General features: G+C 39.8%; 1 long non-coding RNA gene across 2 annotated transcripts; it reads left to right on the top strand.

Moving 5' to 3' along the window:
* Positions 1-499: 499 nt before the first annotated feature.
* Positions 500-9,033, top strand: LOC129650122 (uncharacterized). 2 transcript variants are annotated; one of them, XR_008713606.1, is made up of 3 exons: positions 500-911; positions 2,811-2,913; positions 8,466-9,033. It is a non-coding gene; the product is annotated as an uncharacterized LOC129650122 (long non-coding RNA). The 2 variants fall into 2 exon arrangements; XR_008713607.1 differs by having other exon boundaries at positions 2,815-2,913.
* The last annotated feature ends 10,389 nt before the right edge of the window (positions 9,034-19,422 follow it).

Here is a 19,422-nt window from a genome sequence, read left to right on the forward strand (position 1 = left end):
GAACATAAAATTCTCATTTCCTCTTTTGTGACCTTAGCTATGTATTTCTTCTCAGCTTTACAAAGAAATTTCTGAAAGGTTAATGATAATCATCTTAAGCACCTTTCTCAACTAGGACTTCTTCTTGCCTTTTTAAATCAAAATCTGAGGGTGCTGATTTTAATGGACTTTTGGCAGGGCAGGGGGAGGATGATAATACTAAAACTAAATAAGTGAAACAAACAGGCCACATTAAAATCTATGATGATAATATACAGTATATTTGATATGGATAAAAATCCTATACGAATTAATGTCAATATTAGCTAGGAGGCATTAGTATCAAGACCTTAAAGAGATCTTGAACAGGCCATCAGTTCACATATGGGGTCACCTATGCCCCCAAATATTGTATGACTTGCTTAATGCCCCAGAGCAAGCTCATTGATTCAACAGGAATGAACCCAGGTCTCCTATATTCCAGAGCTGTGTTTTTTTCCATAACATTATGGTTTGTACCTGTTAAGTATTATATTTATTTTCTTTAGCTGCCTAAGAAGTTACCACAAAGGTAGTGGCTTAAACAACAGACATTTCTTATCTCATAGTTTCCATGGGTCTGGAGTCCAAGCAATGCCTAGCTGGGTCCTCAACCCAGAGTCTCAAGAGTACTGCAATCAAGATGTCAGCTGGCCTGCGTTTCTTTTCGGAGCTCAGGTTTTTCTTCCAAGTGTATGTGGTTGTTGGCAGAATTTATCTCCTGTGGTTGCAGAACTGAAGGCCCCTTTTTTCTTGCTAACTGTAGCTGAGGACCACTCTTAGCAACTAGAGGCCACCCACAGCTGTGGCCCTCTCACAATTTGGCAGCTTACATTCCCTTCATATAGACCAGCAGGAGACTCCATCTCCGATCCACTAAGAGAGAGTCTTAGGTAATGTAATGCAATCCTGGGACTGACTATCCCATCATCTTTGCCATAATCTAGCTAGAAGCAAATCCCAAGTTTTGCCTTCATTCAAGAGGACAGGATTATGCAAAGCCATGACTCACTGAGGGCCACTTTAGAATCTTGCCAACTACAAGTACAATTTAAGAAATAAAAACACTGACATATTAAGCTAATGTTACAAGACTAGTTGCATCAAATTTCTGTTCATTGTTTGCACCTCTGTCTTAGTCTGCCCAGGCTGCTGTAACCAAATATCACAGACTGGGTGACTTATAAACAGCAAACATTTATTTCTCACAGTTTTGGAGGCTGAGGAGTCCAAGATCAAAGTGCCAGCAGATTTAGTGTTTAGTTAGGGCTCTTTTCCAGGCTTCTAGCTATACTCTCACAGTGGAGAAAGAATGCTGTGTCTCTTCATCTTTTTATGAGAGCATTAATTACATCATGAAGGCCCCACTCTCATAACCTAATCTAATTACCTCTCAAAAACCCCACTGCCAAATGATACAAATTTGAGAGGACACACTCAGCCTATAGCAACCATGTATTTTGGTTCTTTCTCCGTTTCTTTCCCCAGAGTAGCCTGAAGCTGTGAGATCTTTTTCTGTGTGTCGGTTGTCTTACTTCTTTAGCACACAGGCTGAGAAAATCTTGATCGTGGACTATCTCAAGGACCAGCCTATTTTACTTGAGACAGAAGGCAACTAACAGAGCTGAGTCTTCTTTTGATACCATGCATTTGAGAGATACTCAAATGATTTCACAAATGGATGGCATTTAGCCAAGCAGAGATTGGAAAGAAATAAATGGTACCTTGACAACCAGAGGAGAAAGTTTCAGTATTCGGTGTGAGCAGCTTTACAGTCATCCATGGCTAGGACTTGGATGAGTGTTGAGTTTTTGGAAGGAGTTAGGAAAACATTTGCTTAGGAGCATTTGTGATACAATACAAAGGAAAAAATGGAGATTGAGATCTGAATTTAGGTCCCAACTAGTTCTATGACCTTTGGCAAGTCAAAGAAGACCTCTGATTCCTTCTTCCATATACTGTTTGTAAAAATAGGGACAATAATATCTTCTCAGGCTACTGATAAGAAGTAGATGAGAATATGAATGAGAAAATATCATTTTAGCAATCGCTTAACATAAGGAGAATAAATTCACTTTGGGATAGGATCAGAATTTGTTTAGGTAATGCTGACCACAGGCCAGGGTTGATGTTTGTTTATCAGTCTAACATCAGGAAATTGATATGTCAACTTTTCATGTATTTTCTTAGCACATACTTTTTCCATTTTTCTACTGGTTTATTTGTCTTAGCCAAGTTTTAAGTGCCATGTGTATAATTATCGGTATAAACCCTTTGTCTTTTGTAATATTAATATGTTTTCTAAATTTATCATTTGTTATTTTGACTATGGCATCACATATCATAACTGTTTTCAACTTTTAATAAATATAACGTTTTTCTTTTATAGGTCTGAATTTCTGGTTTTGTTTATGCATTTCTTTCCCACTGCTCTATGTAGTCTAGATTTTCTTGAAAAACTTTTTTTTCAAGAAATATAGGTTGGGTTTCAATGTTTATCAGGGGCAGTATTTTTGGCTAAACTTTGGAACTTTTTTCCAAGAGAAAAGTTAAAGTAACTAACTGAGGCCCAAAATATCTCAGTAGAATTTTTTTTTCAAGTAGATTTTTATTTTCCCAAGGTTTTTTATTTTATTTTACTTTTTAATATTTTATTGGAGTATAGTTGATTTACAATGTTGTATTAGTTTTAAGTGTATAGCAGTGTATCTGTTATACATATATCTATTATTTTTTAGATTATTTTCCCATATAGGCTATTACAGAGTATTGAGTAGAGTTCTTTGTACTAGACAGCTCTGCTGTGCTGTGCTGTGCTGTGCTTAGTCATGTTTGACTCTTTGCGACCTCATGGACTGCAGCCTGCCAGGCTCCTCTGTCCGTGGAATTCTCCAGGTAAGAATACTGGAGTGGGTTGCCATGCCCTCCTCCAGGGGATCTTCCCAACCCAGGGATCAAACCCAGGTCTCCCACACTGCAGCAGATTCTTTACCAGCTGAGCCACCAGGGAAATCCATATAAGGAAATAAGGGACACTAAAGAGTCAAGTGACCTGATATCCTGCCTGGATCTGGACTATAACATCAGTCTTCTGTCTCCAAGCCTCATGAAGGCATCTCATATTTTCTTCACTTTTCAAAAATGTTATCACATGTTTTTCTAAATGTCTTGTGTGTCTGCATGCTCAGTTGCTTAGTCATGTTCGACTCTTTGGGACCCCAGAGACTAGCCCACCAGGCTCCTCTGGCCATGGAATTTCCTGGGCAGAATACTGGAGTGGGTTGCCATTTCCTACTCCAGTACTATACAGCAGGTCCTTATTAATTATCTATTTTATATATAGTAGTGTGTATATATGTCAATCAGTCTTCCAACTTGACCTTTCCCCTCCCTTCAGTTCAGTTCAGTTCAGTCGCTCAATCATGTCTGACTGTTTGCGACCCCATGAATCACAGCACGCCAGGCTTCCCTGTCCATCACCAACTCCTGGAGTTTACCCTAACTCATGTCCATCAAGTCGGTGATGCCATCCAGCCATCTCATCCTCTGTCGTCCCTTTCTCCTCCTGCCCCCAATCCCTCCCAGCATCAGAGTCTTTTCCAATGAGTCAACTCTTTGCATGAGGTGGCCAAAGTATAGGAGTTTCAGCTTCAGCATCAGTCCTTCCAATGAACATACAGGACTGATATCCTTTTGGATAGACTGGTTGGATCTCCTTGCAGTCCAAGGGACTCTCAAGAGTCTTCTCCTAGAAAATCTCAGCTGGAAACATGGTAGAATTACATATGAATGTGGATGGCTATTTAATTCATCTTTTGTATCTTTTTCTGTAGTGCAGAGGAAAAAACCCAGGATGGGGAGTCAGGAGTCTTGGATTCTAGTTTTGATTCTTCCAGGCATTAGTTGAGTGACTCTGGGGAGTCTCTTAACTGAGCTCCAATGGTCTCATCTCTAAAAGACGCATAATAATGACGCCTTCCAGGCACGGTTATTGAGATGCTGCAGTGAGACGTTGTGTGCCAGCACTTTGTGTGCTAGAGTGTATCCACTAGGTGACAGCCAGAAGGAAGCACTGTCATCCTCATTGACTTCGTCGGCAACATCATTGGCAGTGTGAGTTTCAGGACAGCTGCCTATGGGCCCTCGGACCAGCCTGGTGCAGGTCATCAGAAACTAGATTAAAGGGCGTGCATGAGGAAACCCATTTGTCCAACAGGTGCTCTTGGCATAGTCATTTCTGAAGACATTGAGGTTTCTAGTGAGGGAGGCATAGTCCCAGGCCTGGCCACAAGACAAGTGGCCTTGTGGCCTTCACCAAATCTAAGCCACCTCCTCAGAACCTCAACTCCCTCATCCATGAAGTGAGTGAGAGTGACAAAGTGTACAGGAGCCTTGATTCAGTAGGATGTGTCTAGATGTCCTGCTGAGACTGGATCAAATATGAAGACAAGTCCCCTCCTTTACTCCCTGGTAACTGAGTTTGTTTTCTACATCTGTGACTCTATTTCTGTTTTGTATATAGTTCATCTGTACCCTTTTTTAGATTCCACATATAAGCAGTATTATATATTTGTCTTTCTATGTCTGACTTACTTCATTCACTATGACAATCTCTAGGTTCATCCATGTTGCTGTAAATGGCATTATTTCATTCTTTTTATGTTTGAGTAATATTCCATTGTATATATGTACCACATGTTCTTTATCCACTCCTCTGTTGATAGACATTTAGGTTGCTTCCATGTCCTGGTTACTGTAAATAGTGCTGCAGTGAACACTGGGGAGCACGTATCTTTTCAAAATATGGGTTTCTCCATATACATGCCCAGGAGTGGTACTGCTGGGTCATATGCTAGTTCTATTTTTAGTTTTTTAAGGAACCTCCACACTGTTCTCCATTGTGGCTGTACCAATTTACATTCCCACCTACAGTGTAGAAGGGTTCCCTTTTCTCCACAGCTTCTCCAGCATTTATTGTTTGTAGATTTTCTTGATGATGGCCATTTTGACTGGGCCATTCTAACAGTCCATGGGGTCACAAAGAGTCAGACACAACTGAGCACCTAAGCACAGCACATTCTGACTGGTGTGAGGTGATACCTCATTGTAGTTTTGATTTGCATTTCTCTAATAATTAGTGATTTTGAGCATCTTTTCATGCGTTTTTTGGCCATCTGTATGTGTTCTTTAGAGAAATGTCTATTTAGAACTTCCACCCATTTTTTTCACTAAGTCATTCATTTGTTTAATATTGAGATGCATAAGCTGTTTGTATATTTTGGAGATTAATTCTTTGTTACTTGCTTCATTTGCAAATATTTTCTCCCATTCTGAGAGTTGTCTTTTCATTTTTTTATGGTATCCTTTGCTATGCAAAAGGTGGGCTTTCCTGGTGGCTCAGATGATAAAGAATCTTCCTGCAATGCAGGAGACCTGGGTTTGATTCCTGGATCAGGAAAATCCCCTGGAGAAGGGAACAGCTACACACTCTAGTATTCTTGCCTGGAGAATTCCATGGACAGAGGGCCCTGGGGGGCTACAATCCATGGGATCGCAAGGAGTCGGACACAACTGAGCAACTAACACTAACACATTAGGTCCCATTTCTTTATTTTTGCTTTTATTATCATGATTCTAGGAGGTGGGTTCAAAAAAGAACTTGCTGTGATTTGTGTCAAAAAGTGTTCTGCCTATGTTTCCCTCTAAGAATTTTAAGTTTCTGGCCTTACATTTAGGTCTTTAATCCACTTGGAGTTTATTTTTATGTATGGTGTTAGGGAGTACTCCAGCTTCATTGTTTTACGTGCAGCTGTCCAGTTTTCCCAGCACCATTTACTGAAGAGACTTTGTTGTCATTCAAAGGACACTCAGTTGTGTCCAGCTCTTTGCAGCCTCACTAACTGCAGCACATCAGGCTTCCCTGTCCATCACCAACTCCTGGAGCTTGCTCAAACTTATGTCCATCCAGTCAGTGATGCCACCCAACCATCTCATCTTCTGTCATTCCCTTCTCCTCCTGCCTTCAATCTTTCCCAGCATCAGGGTCTTTTCCAATGAGTCACCAAGCCAGGCACTCTGGTGTCCACAGTCTGCCTCTGTAGGGGGTGCCCTTTACTAAAGCACAGAAAGGTGCTAGAATGGACTAGTTGCACTCTTGGTAATCAGCATCCTGAGGCAGAAAAAAGCTGGGACTTCTGTCTAATAGGCGTGTTGGTTACAAGATGGGACTGTCTCACTCAATCAGTTCAGTTCAGTCGCTTAGTCGAGTCCGACTTTTTGCGAGCCCATGGACTATAGCACACCAGGCTTCCCTGTCCATCACCAACTCTCAGAGCTTGCTCAAACTCATGTCCATCGAGTCGGTGATGCCATCCAACCATCTCATCCTCTGTCATCCCCTTCTCCTCCTGCCCTCAACCTTTCCCAGCATCAGGGTCTTTTCAAGTGAGTCAGTTTTTCACATCAGGTGGCCAAAGTACTGGAGTTTCAGCTTCAGCATCAGTCCTTCCAATGAATGTTCAGGGTTGATTTCCTTTAGGATTGACTGGTTGGCTATCCTTGCAGTCCAAGGGACTCTCAAGAGTCTTCTCCAATACTACAGTTTGAAAGCATCGATTCTTCAGCGCTCAGCCTTCTTAATGGTCCAACTCTCACATCCATACATGGCTATTGGAAAAATCATAGCTTTGACTACATGGACCTTTGTCGGTAAAGTGATATTTTTGCTTTTCAATACACTGTCTAGGTTTGTTATAGCTTCTTCTAAGGAACAAGTATCTTTTGATGTCATGGCAGTCACCATTCATAGTGATTTTGGAGCCCAAGAAAATAAAGTTTTTCACTATTTCCATTTTTCTCCATCTATTTGCCATGAAGTGATGGGACCGGATGCCATAATCTTAGTTTTTTGAATACTGAGTTTTAAACCAGCTTTTTCACTCTTCTCTTTCACCTTCATCATGAGGCTCTTTAGTTCCTCCTCACTTTCTGTCATTAGGGTGGTGTCATCTGCATATCTGAGGCTGTTGGTATTTCTCCCAGCAATCTTGATTCCGGCTTGTGCTTCATCCAGTCCAGCATTTCCTATGATATACTCTGCATATAAATTAAATAAGCAGGGTGACAATATACAGCCTTGACGTACTCCTTCCCCAATTTTGGACCAGTCCATTGTTCCATGTCCGATTCTAACTGTTGCTTCTTGACCTGAATACAGGTTTCTCAGGAGACAGATAAGGTGGTCTGGTATTCCCATCTCTTTACGAATTTTCCACAGTTTGCTGTGATCCACACAGTCAAAGGCTTTAGTGTAGTCATAAAACAAAACTAGATGTTTTTCTGGAGTTCTCTTACTTTTTCCACGATCTACAGATGTTGGCAATTTTATCTCTGGTTCCTCTGCCTTTTCTAAATCCAGCTTGTACATCTGGAAGTTTTCAGTTGAAGCCTAAATTCAAGGGTTTTGAGCATTACCTTGCTAGCATGTGAAATGAGCTCAATAGTGTGGTAGTTTGAACATTCTTTGGCATTGCCCTTCTTTGGGATTGGAATGAAAAGTTACCTTTTCCAGTCCTGTGGCCACTGCTGAGTTTTCCAAATTTGCTGGCATACTGAATGTAACACTTAACAGTGTCCTTTCAGGATTTGGAATAGCTCAGCTGGAATTCCATCACCTCCGCGAGCTTTGTTTGTAGTGTGCATATTTGCATTCCCATCTTTAATCATTATAGATACCTAGCTTCTGATTTCTAAATTCATTCTGATAACAAGGACAAATTCCCAAAGCCCAATATTCAGTGTTGGTCTGAGTCCTTTTTCTCCTTCCTACAAGTCTGATAGAAATCTTAGAATTCTGATTGTTCGATGCTTTATCTTCATTTTCAATATTCTTGAAATAATCATTCCTAAAACTCTTTCACTGGGTTTGGGTTTAAAGTATATTTCAAAATTTTTTATCTTTCCATTATACCATGGCATAAATATAACAACTCCTTTCATTTATTCAGTGCATAGAAGGATAGTATATTGAGATATTAACATGTGCTTTGTTCTTGCTGCAGCAGAACACAAGAGGTGCCCCACAGAAAGTACAAATATTATGGTATAAATCTCCATTCCTGGCTTTTGTTGCTAAAATGTGAACTTCTTGAGATTACATTGGGTTGGCCCAGAGGAGGATAGGGGCTGGGGGAGAAGGAGAATCACTGGGTGTGAAAGAGGAGGGGCTTCATTTGCAAGGCTGAGGTTTTACTGAGACTAGAACCACTCCCTGCCCCCTGCCTCCCATGTGGGCAATCTGGGCTGGAAGCCCCAAGTTCTCAGTATCAGTCAAGAAGGTCCCCAAGCATAGAAGCAGCAAAAAGTCATGTGAAATGGCCATTTGAGAGTGGCACACATGAACTTCCAAATATTTTAGAAATTAAGGGCCTCCATTTTCTTTACTCTAGGCAAACTGAAGGAAATCCATGACTAAGGTTGCAGTTGGAACAAATCTGACTGAAGAAGAAAGCTCCAAAGAGATTAATATCAGCTGAAAAATTAAGCTGTGGCCCTTATTGTACTCTTCAATTTCTTTTTTTTTTTAATTAATTAATTAATTTGGCTGTGCCGGGGCTTAGTGCTGGCGTGAAGGATCTTTCAGTCACAGCATGTGAACTCTTAGTTGCAGCATGTGGGATCCAGCTCCTTGACCTGCATTGGGATCACAGAGTCCTAGCAACCAGACCACCGGGGAAGTCCTTATACTCTTTCATTTCTGGATATATGCCAAGTTCTTCACATAAATGAAGTATTATTTAATGGTGATAACACTGTGAATATGTTCTTCTCATTTTTATTTTACAAGTGAAGAAATTTATATTAGCTCATCCAATATCACACTACTGGTGCATGGCTGAATTATGATCAAAACCCAGATTTAAAGTGTGGGCTTTTACCCATTTTTCTCTACTTCTTCAAGATGATAAACACAAAAGCATTTTGTAAGCAATAAAGCTTTATATAACACAAATGCAATATAAGTTGTAACTACAAATGTAGTCATATAATATTTTTTGTATTAAATCTCCCCTGCCTGCCCTCACCCACCTCTCTTCTTTGAATGTATCATCCTTTTCACCAGTAAAGCTGAGCCCCGAACACAAGGCTAAGCTCCCTGGATAAAGGGAAGGCAGATATCTCCTATAACCAAAAAGTCATTGCTTGGCTTTGAGTTTCAAATAAAATATTTTTATACCCAGAGGAAAAATAATCCTCCAAAAGTCAAAGTGCTTTTGATTAGTTAGAGTTAGGCACTAAAGTGAGAGAAGGTTATATTTTGAATTGCCAAAAAAGACCAAGTTTAGAGGACTGAGCTCAAAGAGTTTGTAAAATTAGGTCATAAAGCAGAGAAGGAAGAGAAGGATTTAGGTAATTTGAGAATTGGGGTGGGTCACTGTTTTCAACACCCTATTTCTCTGAGCCTTAACTGCAGGGAGTGTGAAATAATAGGACCCCCAAGGAGGTTTGGCAGAATAACAAAGGAAGTCAGCTGGGCCTGACTTTCCAGGGAATATCCTGGAAAGAGTATAAGCTGCCTCAAGGGAGCCTGACATTCAGCCTGCCAACGCAGGGACATGGTGCTTAGGTGATTAAAAAAAAAAAAAAAACACAGCACTTGTGTTTTGACTCATGGGAGCCTGAGGGATGTTCACAATCTGATGGGATGCAGAGAGGCAGCCAAAGTTTTCTGGGCTTTGTAGAGATCAGTATGTTTTGTGAACCAGAAGAGACCCAAGTCTGAGTTAAGGAAGATATAAAATGTAAGATCCTCAAGATCACAAGCATGGCAGAACTTAGACATCATCAAGGCTGCCAGCTGATGCTGAATAACCAGGCAGATGCCAAACAGGACCCACGGCCAGGCAGGACAAGCTGCACTGCAGTAGGATCCAGGGGTCAGAAGATGGTTGCAGAACAGATGCCCCCTTCCTCATAACAAACATCACTCAAACCACCCAAAGATAGACAACCCTTTCCATGGAAAAGCTTTCTTTTCTTAAAGAGACTGAGTTAACATGGAAGAGATTAAGCTGTGAATGGAAAACTGCTGAGTGATCTTTAAAGGACAAGTCAGGCACAACAGTCCACTATAAATAAAGCATCACTTATGCATATTTGAGTCACAATGTGAATATTCAAATCTGATTAAATTACATTTCCTGTTACAGAACCATTTCCTGTTCTAGTGACTTTGAGGACTATAACAGAAGATACTCTGTCACCAATAGAAACATCCACCTTTGACTCACTGTAATAAAAGCTGTAATCTCTCTTTTCAATCTAATTCCAAAAAAATTACTCATTTCTTAAATATTTATTCAGTGTCTATGTGCCAGGCTCTGTATACTAAAGATACAGTGATGGCAAGATAGAAATAACTGATTCCCTCATGGAGCCTACAAACCCGCAGGAAGAAATACATAAAGATGCTTAGTGGCTCAGTGTGGTAACTATTATAATGGGACAGCACCAGCAGCTATGAGAGAGTACAGGATAGGTATAAGGGAGTAAGGGAGCTCTTGGCTGAGCCCAAGAAGGAAAATTCATCCCTTGATAGGAGGTGAGACAGGAGTAGGGGTGGGGAGACTTCTCTGGCAATAAGAACAGCAGGTGCAAGGGCTGAAGCTGCATGCAGACATGTGATACTCAGTTTAGCTAGAACATATATATGTGTCCAGATTTTCCTTTCTTTCAAATGGCATCCTTCGCAGATGAATCACTAAAATTCTAAAGCCCCACTCTCTGGGATCCATAAATGTTCCTTGGTTTTCTTATGTAAGACTTCTCCTATTCTCTTGGATTAACTCAACTCCACAGTCCTCATAGCCCAACTTTGACTTCAGTCACTCTAAGATCAAGATGGGATAATGGAGAGCAGAAAGTTAGCTGCCAAGACATTAAAGAATCAACCTTCCCAGGACTGGTCTATAAATATGGCCATGGTGAATAATGATAGAAATAATGCCTAATGTCAGCCATTCCAAAATGTTCTCAATTCACGGAGTCCTTAGTGTCTTGGGAATTTTTATCATGGCTTCTCTAGGCATAGATATATCTATAAGTTCTACTTACTAAAGTAATTAGGACAGAGAAACTGCCAATATATCAAAAAGAAATGTAGTACAATCTAATGTTGCATCTGTGAACTACCTTGAGCTAGTATTGCACGTGGTTCCAACAAGTATCAACATTGCTGTGTTAACCTCAAATTTTTTTAAAATATCCTGTGATGTCTCCATGAGTTTGCTGCATCACTCTGGGATGCCTTGCTGCAGATCTAACACATATGAGGCACATATGTGCCTCAAATCCACTGCTTGCCTTTCTCCAGCTCAGCTCTTTCAGGAGGGCTGACTTTTGTAGGTGCTCTTGTCAACTGACTTGGAATGGGGCAGAATGGGGAAGAACCAGGTTATTCTCCCATTCCCTCCATGCTCATGTATCGAGAGTCTGGCAGCAAGAGTCTTCTTCACAGCTCCATCTCTGGCCAGACAGTCTACCATGGTTCCAGCTTCTATCAGGTGGAAGCTGATCCCAGCAGGCTCCTGTAAAATTGTCTCCTCCCTTTGGCTTCCAAGCTACCAACATGTGGTGGGTCATTTCTAAAAGAGCCTCCAGTGATGTTCACTGTTATGGGTTGAATTGTGTCCCCAGTAAAAAAAGATATACCGAATTTCTAACCCTCAGAGTCGGTGAATTTCTAACCCTTATTTGAAGATAAGGTTTTACAGATGAAGTCAAGTTGAGATCATTAGGGTAGGCCCTAATCCAGTACCACTGCCATCCTCATAAAAAGGAAAAATTTAGAGAGAGACAAACACAGATGCAGGGAGAACATCATGTGAAGATGAAGGCAGAGACTGAAGTAATTCATCTACAAGACAAGGAATGCCAAAGATGCCAGCAAATCATCAAAAGCACAGAAAAGGCATGGGACTGAGTCCCTCACAGCCCCCAGAAGGAAGCACCCCGCTGACACCTTCATCTCAGACCTCTAGACTCCAGAACCGAGACCATAAGCTTCTGTTAAACCACCCCGTTTGCAGCACTTTGTTATAGCAGTCCTAGCAAACCAATATACATAACTTCTGGTGTGCTCACACTCGTGTAATCCTCCCCCTTTACGTGTGGGCTGGACTTTGTGACTCATAATAAGTAGAAAACAGCAGAAGTAATGGGATATCATTTTAGATATAAAAAGACTGGGGCATGAGTGAAACAGGTGAGGAAGAGTAAAATGTACCAACTTTCAATACAAGAGAAGTTAGGGAGATGAAATGTACAGCATGGGAAATATAGTCAATAACCTTGTAATATCTTTATATGGTAAAGATGGTAACTAGATTTATCATGGTGATGATTTTTTAATGTATATAAATATTAAATAACTATGATGTGTGCCTGGAACTAACATACTGTTGTAGGTCAATTATACTTTAATAATTTTTTTAAAAAGACTAGGGCTCTATCTTGAGTATACTCTCTCTCTCATGGTCCACTTGTTTTAGGGGAAGCCAGCTGCCATGATGTAAAGTTACTCTGCAGAGACACTCACATGGCAAGAGACCAGAGTCTACCAATCATCACCTGAGTGAACCTGGAAGTAAATGCCTCACCTTGGTCAAGCAGCCATAGGTAAGACAGCAACCCCAGCTAACAGCTTGACTACAACTTCATGGGGGACTTTGAGCCAGAGGTAGCCATTTAAACCACACTAATATTCCCAACTGTCAAAACTGTATGAAATAATCATATTTTGTTGTTTTAAACCAGTGACTTTAGGGATAATTTGTTACACAGCAATAGATAATTAACATAGGATGGTAATGACTTCCTGCTGCTATTAATTCCTCAGTTCAGTTCAGTCGCTCGGTCGTGTCCGTCTTTGCAACCCCATGGACTGCAGCACACCAGGTTTCCCTGTCCATCACCAACTCCCAGAGTTTGCTCAAACTCATGCCCAATGAGTCAGTGAGATCAACTTAATTGTGTCCCATTTGGTTTCTCAGCTTTTCTATCACCTGTTTAGCCCATCTGGTATTAAATCTCCTGTTTTAAACTCAGAGTAGTTTCTATTTGGAGTCTGGCTGATACTTATACACAATATCACACATTCTGACATACAGAAATAATATAGCTGCTGAACAGTATTCATATTTATTTTATACATACAAAGGTAAGCTTCATCTGAGAATTTTAATGAGACTTCCTATAAATCAGAACACAACAGACCTAGCTTTTTTGTGTGTAGCCAAAGGCCTGTGTGTTTCATGGGGAAGAATGTTAATTTCCACCTTGATTCATCAAAAACATCTTCAAATAACTGCCAGTGAGAAAGAGGCAACATTTCTAAGGTCATCCCAGCATCCCAGGCTCTTGGATATAAGATGAAGCAAACATTTATTATGTATGTACTGTCACAGCTATGTAGTCATAAACAATAGCTGGCATTCCACACGTCAATTCTGAATTCCAAAGATCTTAATAGAAAAATTATAACTTAATGCCAAATCCAATTCCCTTGTTTTCCAGAATAGTAGTTTCTACTTAGCAGGTTTCCCAAAGATTTGAAATAAAGAAGAAAATGATTTTATTTTGTCTGTATTATTCACCCAAAAGGTATTGAGGGACATTTATCTCCTCTTCAAAATCCTTATGTCTGGTAGTTTGCACAGGGCCTCTGCACATCAGTGTATCACTTTTTGAAATATTTCTATAGTCTATGATCTGCTCATGATCACTTTTGTTCATTTCCTCAGACTTCCAATCTGTGTGCTTCAATTCCTGAGAAGTCTGACTACAAACCAGAATATTGTTTTACTCATGCTGCTGCTGCAAAGTCACTTCAGTTGTGTCCAACTCTGTGCGACCCCATAGATGGCAGCCCACCAGGCTCCTCTGTCCCTGGGATTCTACAGGCAAGAACACTGGAGTGGGTTGCCATTTCCTTCTCCAATGCAAGAAAGTGAAAAGTGAAAGTGAAGTCGCTCAGTCGTGTCCAACTCTTCACGACCCCATGGACTGTAGCCTACCAGGCTCCTGCATCCATGGGATTTTCCAGGCAAGAGTACTGGAGTGGGTTGCCATTGCCTTCTCTGATTACTCATGCAGGGGGGCCACAATTAGAAAGTTTCCTCAGTCTTTCCTTCCTATCACAGAGTACTTAAACTTCTGCTGCTTATCAAATAATTTCCTTTCCTGAAGTAATCTGTCTTAAAACCCCATGTCTGAGGAGAAATGGCGTAAAAAAAATCGTACTTTGCCCAAAAGTTTACAGCAAAAATTAAGACATACTTTTTGCACTAGAAACTAATTCCTCTATAATTATCTGTTTGCATTTTATCATAGAGGCCACCAGACTACATTCTTGGTTCTATAGGCCTGTATATATAATAGTTGGTGGAAACTGTATGTTTGGGGAGGGCAGACAGAATTGGAGAATTCTGAAGAGTAGGTGGCAGTTGTGGTGGTGATTTTTTAGGACAATTTATACATCTCAGGGCTTTGAGAGTATCTTTAGGTGTAGGGTATTTGTGGACAAACCCTGGAAGCAAAGAACCCCCTATCATTTTCCCCCTTTACGTAACAGTCATGCCTTGTCACTGAGCCACACTGAGTGCAAAGTGATGCTCTGATATATTCAAATGCTGAGCCGCCTAAGAACAAAATAAGCTGTGGGCAAAACAGCCTCTAGTAATAAGAGGACATGAATCAAACCTCAGAAAACTCAGAAAGGTAAAATGAGTTGTTTCCACACCTCTATTATTGCTCATTTTTCAATAAGAATAGCTTCTAGTAGAATTTGTGTGCTTTTGGCCACTCGGGATTCAGAATCTCCATCAGCATTTTAGAAAGCCCACAGCTAGCAGCAGGACCTCAGCAAAAGTGAAGACTAACTAGTTTATGTTACTTGATCATGAGATTTTTTTCTCCCTCTCTTGTGAGCATCAAAGAGACTGAAATGATTTGGGCTACATTCATTCTCAAAAGGTAAACATCAGCAGCATTAGTCCATTTGGCTATGTTTCCATTCCAGGCTGGCTCCCAGGAAAAGAGGAACACTTTGCTCACACTCTTCAAAGGTACTCTCAAACAAACAGATAAGAAAACAGTAAATTGTAGCAAATAAGTAGTTCCTCACATATATGAGGTGTTACTCTAATTTAACATATTTTTTCTAAGTATAGAGACCAAGCATGATATCCTTAAGGGAGAATCACATGCTGGAAATAAACAAATGAAACTCAAGGATGGTTATAGTATTTTTCTTTATCCCAAAGTTCTTTCAAGTGGCAAAAATTATAATTGCTTTCATATTCCTTATGCTATCATCATGTATTCTGCATTTAAGAAGGGCAATAGAAAACATATTGAACTTAGAGCACCATTCTATTTAATGCATTAGGGTTTAACGTTGTGAATTTTAGAGACACTAATTTTAAGATCTCAGCTGTTTATCTAAGTTTTTCCAATACTTGGAAAGCAAAGAGAAGATTGTCTGTATTTAAATGATGGTTTAAAAAAAAATTGTACTTATTGGTTTTGTTGCCTTATGTAAAGTAAGAGCTGTAAGATAAGGTATATAAAAGCAATTACCACCCTGCCCTAGGGAATTCATGTGTCATTAAGGTACTGCCGAAGAGTCCAGAACTGCTCTAAGTGGACACTTTTTAATCAGCCTCGGAAGCAATGCTAAAAGTTCAGCAGAAATAAAGGATAAGGAATTTAAAAACCCTAACCTCTAAAATTCATATTACCCCCAATTGGAAATAATACTATGAGTTTCCACATCACATGACCATATATTATCCAAGCAAGATATGAGAGGCAGACCAACTGGGTTTCTGATATGCATATACCAATTTTTATACGTCTGTCCTTGAACAAGTTACTTAACTTCTCTCACTCACAATTTCCACGTCTGTAAAATGATGATATATATAACGATGATAATATAATAACAATATATTCTGATAACAATCCCATCAAGGATAAGGCAAGACTAAATTAAAGACTACATATACAGTGTTTAACCTGGTAGCTAAAAACTGTTTGTACAATAAACAAAACTATTTCAAAATATGCAGCAGCACATATGATTTTCATATTGCACAATATTTAAATATTATTACACTTTTGCTCATCTCCATTAATAGTGATAATTAAGAAATTTAAAGTTTAAAAGTTGTAAAAATGTGTCATTTTTAAATCTTCTTTAAAATAAGGAACTTAACAGTATGCATCCCATTCATCAATATGATGAGCCACACCAAGCCACATCATTTACACAAATAATCTCACTGTTAGCATGCCACAGGTTATCCATATGTGACGAGAAAAAATTAAATTAAATCCATAAGTTACTGCCATCTTTAAATAGATTATGTTTTGCAACATCAAAGTATCACTTCTGATGTGATACTTCTGAAAAGGGGAAAATAATCACCTGAGGGAGCAGATCCTTCTTCCTCTGGCCATAAACTAGACTCATAAGTAAAACAAGACACCTGCACTCCGATGTTTTAAAAACATTTAATTGTCTAAAGGACCCTAAAGAGGTATAAAGCCTCCTACCCACTCCATTAAAAACAACCATAAAACTGGAAAAAAAATACAAAACAATCACTTCAGGGCTCTAGAAATTAACTAAAGGTAGACAACAAATTAAGAAGCATTTACTCATGAAAATCAACTGAACTTTGGGTAAGAGGTATGGGATTCTGCAGGCTTTTTGCCTAGGGCTGCTCCCATTCCACTTCTGAATCCCCCGGTTTGTCAGTGCAGGAGGATTACAAAAGCAAAATTGACCATGAAAACTAGCAGCTTTCTGCCAGTATTGGAAGACTTGATTTGGGACAGAAGGTAAAAATCCATACCCAGACTGTCAGTAGAAGAGGCAAATGCAGTAGAAAAAGAATGGGGCAAATCCACAGCTCTGCTAGCTTGAGATTAAAGTATAGCTGAGGCAAGCTGTGGATGAACCAGAATGTTAATAGGGAAAACCTAAAAATGAGAACCATACAAGAGCTGGGGCTTTCCAGGTGGCACAGTAGTAAAGAATCCATCTGCCAATGCAGGAGATAAGGATTTGAGCCTGGGTTGGGAAGATTCCCTGGTTGGGAAGATCCCCTGGCAGCCCACTCCAGTACTTTTGCCTGGAAAATTCCATGAACAGAGAAGCCTGACTGGCTTCAGTCCATGGGGTCACAAAGAGTCAGACACAATTTAGCAACTGAGCACTCACACAGGCATACAAGAGCTAGATAAGCTCTCTACACATCCCTGTGTGACTACAAAGCTAAACATGTGTGCAATGAAAATTTGAGATGGTCTGGTAGTAAATAAAATTCAAGGCAGGTAAGAATTGTCTGAACATTGAACATGCTACCAAACATACATACTGATCCATAGCAGAGGGGGAAAGATTATGGGGTTGAGGTGTTTGAGTACAACATCAGCCCAAATCATTGGCTAACAACTGAGGTAGAAGACACAGCAAAAGCCATTAGGAAGCTAGACCAGAAATAAAATTAAAAACTAAAAACTGAGCTGACACATCAGTGGTCACACACCACAGAAAAGATTCTGCAGATCAAGTCCAAGTAAGTTACAAAATTGAAAACAAAGTTTTTTGTCAATGAAAAAAATTAAAATAAAGAGGTGCTTCAAAATGTTATCCCAAAAGTCCATTTCAACAAAAGATTATAAAACATGCGAATACAAAGGAAAGTAGGGCCCATACTTAGGGCAGAAAAAGAACAGTGAAAAAGAAATAAACGTTGATTGGGTCCAGATGTTGGACTTAGTATACTAAACCTATTTTTCTTCTAGTTTTATTGAACTATAATTGACATTCAGCACTGTATAGGTTTAAGGTGTACAGCATAATGATTTGACTTACATACATTATGAAATGATTGCCATAATAAGTTTAATAAATATCTACCATCTCCTATAGATACAAAAATAAAGAAATAGAGAAAAAATTTCCTTGTCAGGAGAATTTGGGATTTACTCTCTTAACTACTTTTATGCACAACATACAACAGCACTAATTATATTTATCATGTTGTACTTTACATCCCTAGCATTTATTTATCTTATAATTGGAAGTCTGTACCTTTTGACTATTTTCATTCAATTGATCCCACTCTGCACTTCTGGTAACCACAAATCTGATCTCTTTTCCCATGAGTTTTTTTTTGTTTGTTTGTTTGTTTTTGAAGTATAATTGACCTACATATAATGCTATGTTTGCTCCTGGTATACAACATATCGATTCAATATTCCTATGCATTTCAAAAAGATCACTCACTGTGATAAGTCTAGTTACCATGTCCCACCATAGAAAAATATTATGTAATTATAAAGGTCCATCAACAGATGAATAGAAAAAGAACATGTAGTATATGTACACAATGGAATATTCAGTTCAGTTCAGTCCTCAGTCGTGTCCAACTCTTTGCCACCCCATGAATCTCAGCACACCGGGCCTCCCTGTCCATCACCAACTCCCGGAGTTCACTCAAACTCATGTCCATCGAGTCAGTGATGCCATCCAGCCCTCTCATCCTCTGTCATCCCCTTCTCCTCCTGCCCCCAATCCCTCCCAGCATCAGAGTCTTTTCCAGTGAGTCAACTCTTCGCATGAGGTGGCCAAAGTACTGGAGTTTCAGCTTCAGCATCATTTCCTCAAAAGAAATCCCAGGGCTGATCTCCTTCAGAATGGACTGGTTGGATCTCCTTGCAGTCCAAGGGACTCTCAAGAGTCTTCTCCAACACCACAGTTCAAAAGCATCAATTCTTCGGCACTCAGGTTTCTTCACAGTCCAACTCTCACATCCATACATGACCACTGGAAAAACCATAGCCTTGACTAGACAGACCTTTGTTGGCAAAGTAATGTCTCTGCTTTTCAATATGCTGTCTAGGTTGCTCATAACTTTTCTTCCAAGGAGTAAGTGTCTTTTAATTTCATGGCTGCAGTCACCATCTGCAGTGATTTTGGAGCCCCAAAAAATAAAGTGACACCGTTTCCACTGTTTCCCCATCTATTTCCCATGAAGTGATGGGACCAGATGCCATGATCTTAGTTTTCTGAATGTTGAGCTTTAAGCCAACTTTTTCACTCTCCTCTTTCACTTTCATCAAGAGGCTTTTTAGTTCCTCTCACTTTCTGCCATAAGGGTGGTGTCATCTGCATATCTGAGGTTATTGATATTTCTCCCGGCAATCTTGATTCCAGCTTGTGTTTCTTCCAGCCCAGCATTTCTCATGATGTACTCTGCATAGAAGTTAAATAAGCAGGGTGACAATGTACAGCCTTGACGTACTCCTTTTCCTATTTGGAACCAGTCTGTTTTT

This window comes from Bubalus kerabau, chromosome 4 (assembly GCF_029407905.1).
Source record: "Bubalus kerabau isolate K-KA32 ecotype Philippines breed swamp buffalo chromosome 4, PCC_UOA_SB_1v2, whole genome shotgun sequence".
NCBI classification, from domain to species: Eukaryota; Metazoa; Chordata; class Mammalia; order Artiodactyla; family Bovidae; genus Bubalus; species Bubalus kerabau.